Genomic DNA, 3,816 nt, shown 5'->3' with positions numbered 1-3,816 from the left:
CAAAGCCCCGCTGACACTGCAGGGTTTTGAATGTTTGTTTACTCACATGTAACCAATCAGAGCCGTCCTATGACATGGATGGCTCCAATTCGCAGAAGCACCCATAGTGATTCACTTACTAGCTGAACTGGTAAGGATGTGTCTGTGACTGCGCGCCATCTCTCCCCTCTGGTCTCTGTGTTAATTCACATTCTGCATCCCCCGCACCCTGCCTGGACTCTCCCCTCCTCCCGGCTAACACGTCACAGGGCAGGGGGTGGGAGCTGGCATTACCAGGAAAGTTCTTGGGTTTTAATACTATTAGAAATGGATACTCTTGTTGCAGAAGCAAGGGGAACCAGGTTTGCTAAAGTAATTTTGGGGATAGTACTGGTTTAGCCTCAGGGACTACTGAGGTGTCCCATTCTTTCCTACTACAGTTAAAAAAGAAAAAGAAATGGATACTCTTGAACCAAACAAAAATGCAAGACTTATGAGGCTGGTTTCAAAATGACGGTTGTGTCAACAGCAGAAAAGAGCAATAACAGTATTTCAAGTAGGGAACTCTGTGTTGACGAAAAGCAAGTAAGGGAGTGGCAGAAAATGAAGGCTGACTTGGAACAGATTCCAAAAGCTGAAAAAGCTTGTGGTTTAACGTCTTTTTTGGGGGCTCTAGAGAGTGAATTGTATAAGTGGGTTATGAAGTGTCATCAAAATGGTTACTGCATAGCACATGGGAATCCGCATACGTGCTCTACCAATGGCCAAGGATGACAAATATAAAGCACCAGGCATTGAAAAATTTGCTGCATCAGCAGGATGGTGTACCTGCTCCATGAATAGGTTTGGCCGCCTATGTTTGAGACAAAGAACAAAGATTTCCCAGAAATTGCCACAAGACCTTGAAGAAAAAATTATGTCATTCCAGTCATTTATTATAAAACAAAGAAGGATTTATAATTATGACCTGGCAGATATTGGGAATATGGATGAAACTCCCACGACTTTTGATCTTCCAAGCAACAGAACTGTGGCAAGTTTAGGAGAAAAAAACATTTTTCTCAAAACCACAGGAAATGGAAAAAAAACACTTTACAGTTGTTCTATCGTGTTTGGCTAATGGAACTAAGCTGTGCCCTGTCATTATTTTTAAAAGAAAGACCTTTCCTAAAAAAAAAAAAATCAATGTCCCTCCAAGAATCACAGTGCATGCACATGTTAAAGGCTGGATGGATGAAGACAGAACAAAAAAATGCCTGGGAGAAATGTGGAAACGACGACCAGGAGCAGCCTTAAAGAAAAAGCCATCATTACTTGTTTGGGATATGTTCAGAGCCCGCCTATCGGATGACATAACAAAATTGGCAAAATCTAGTAAAGTTACTTCAGCCACTATTCCAGGTGGGCTTACATCTGTACTGCAGCTTCTGGATGTATCTTTGAATAAGCCTTTTAAAGACTGTGTGCGAAGAAGGTGGCATGAATGGATGTCATCCGGTCAAGCCCGACTAACAAAAGGAGGAAATCTCATGAAGCCTGACATAGAGTTAATAGCAAAGTGGGTTCGAGATGCCTGGGAAGACATTCCAGAAGACACGGTGTGATGTGCCTTCCAGAAATGTAGTATTAGTAATGCTATGGATGGCAGTGAAGACTGTGCTTTGTATGAAAATGACAGCAGTGATGGTGATGACGGTGATCTCAGTGAGGACAGCGTCTATGATGACCTCACATCAGCTGAAGCTCTGCATTGGGATACGGATGATGATGAGGAATCCAGTTTTGAAGGATTTTAACTCTTTACATTTTAGCTTGGTTGCTGATTGAGCTCAGGGAGTAGTACTCTTAAGGTATCATTGTTGAAACCTTATTGCTTTTGTTGAACCTATTTTCCACTTACTGTGCTGGTTTACTAATGGTAAATGACTTGTCTTTAATTTATGTTTTTTATTTAAAATAAATATTTAAATACATCACCCCACTGATGTTTCAATTTTTAGTAATTTTATTTTCCTTTGTATTGATTATTGAAACTCACCAATAGCTTCTGCATTTTCCACCCTAGGCGTATACTTGAGTCAATGAGTTTTTCTGGTTTCCCAGGTAATAATTAGGTACCTCGGCTTATAGTCGGGTCAGCTTATATTCGAGTATATACCGTATGTTGGGCTAGGTACTTTCTGCAACTTACCTACCTTAATTGAATTAGTAGCTACTATAAATTCCATTTAATCATATTATAATATTAATATTAAAATAGTAAACAAATTTTGGCTTAATTAATTTTGGAGGCTGATTTTCAAATATAAATAATTTTTCTTGATGCTATTGTTAATGATAATCCTCTAGCAAGAAGTCTTCATGGTGCTGCGGGTTAGGGCTTGGGCTGCTGAATGCAATTTAGATGATTCCATGCACAAGAGGCTCCTCAGGGAAAAGATGAGACAGTTGCTCCCGTAAAGGTTTACCATCCTGTAAACCCTATCCTGGTTCTCTCTGAGTCAGAACTGATTCTGTGGCAGTAGGTTGACTTTGGACGGGCTTTGGGATTTCTTTCTGGCAGTTATTCACACTAGGTTCCCCTTTTGTTTTTTTAAGAACATGGCAAATGCAATAAAACTATGTCTTCAGTGTTTTTCTTTTCTTCTCTGGCACCTGGAAAAGTAAAATTTCCAATGCCCCCTACAGTTTCGTTGGGACTCCGTGACTAGGTCGAGACAAGGGTGAATGCCCCACTTCTTGGCTGGATCTAGAGTCCCCACAGATCATGAGCAGCCAGGTGTTTGTTCTCAGTTTCCCTGCAGCTCCCTGAGAAGAACTCCAGGGAAATAGAGTTACAAGTAGAGAGAGCCCAACCCCCTGAGTGGCCAAATGGGAGGAGGTTATTTAGGCCATAAGTTCAACATGCATTATATTTTGAAATAATCAGAGAAATTCTATTGTATTAAGCTGCAGATTTTGGGGGTGGTGTATTCTATAAGCTAGTTAGTATTACATTCCTGGCGATGTGAAGTTAAAAACGTATTGTCCATATAGAATGACCTTACTATTTTTATGTATAAGCAAAAATAAATAATAATAAAAACGTATTTCAAATTGGCATCTGACCATGAGGATGTCATGTTAAAAGGGCGGAAGCATATGAGATTAAACCATAACTGTATTTTATCATTTCTAATTTGCTGATCAGCCATTATGGCCTATTTCCATTTTTGGTTTGATTTGAAAATAGAACCAAAGGCCTTTTAAATAAAGTCCTCCATTGTCTTTGACAAGGAATGGTGTCATCAGTATAACCGTTGTGCCTAAACCCAGTTGTGCTATATTCGGTCAGAAGACGGATGCTTTCAGTCTGTAAAGAGAGTCGACATAATGTTATGAAGATAAATCTTTTAAGTTGGTATATTTTCATCATGTGAATAAAATCAACAGGTTAATATGTGTGTTTATACATCTTAAAATGATCAACTTTTGTCATTAACTATCTCATGGAATATTCTTATATTTTTCAATATATTTTAATCAATTATCTTAGTCTACCACATAAATATATTGCCTACAAAGAACGAGAACTTGATCGCTTCCTTTCAAAGTTTCATACTTTTTCTCATCTAATTGTATCACATTAATCCTTCCAGAATATTAGATAAGCAGTGATAATGGTATGTGCACCTTATTCTGTATATTCATCAGATTCTTTCAGTGTTTCATAATTATACATTATTCTATCCGAGTTTGACAGAGATACTTATGTTAAAATTATCCATCTATCCCACTTATATTCATTGTTTTTATTTTTAAATCAAGAATCAGTAATGTTGAGGATGGAATGCGTAG

The 3,816-nt window shown here is 38.4% G+C and overlaps 1 pseudogene; it reads left to right on the top strand.

Moving 5' to 3' along the window:
- Nucleotides 1-306: 306 nt before the first annotated feature.
- Nucleotides 307-421, top strand: LOC142444083 (small nucleolar RNA SNORA66; annotated as a pseudogene).
- The last annotated feature ends 3,395 nt before the right edge of the window (nt 422-3,816 follow it).

The sequence above is a fragment of the Tenrec ecaudatus genome, chromosome 3, assembly GCF_050624435.1.
Source record: "Tenrec ecaudatus isolate mTenEca1 chromosome 3, mTenEca1.hap1, whole genome shotgun sequence".
In the NCBI taxonomy this organism is placed as follows: Eukaryota; Metazoa; Chordata; class Mammalia; order Afrosoricida; family Tenrecidae; genus Tenrec; species Tenrec ecaudatus.
Note: the sequence above shows the minus strand (reverse complement) of the source record. Positions and strands in the feature narration are given on the sequence as shown.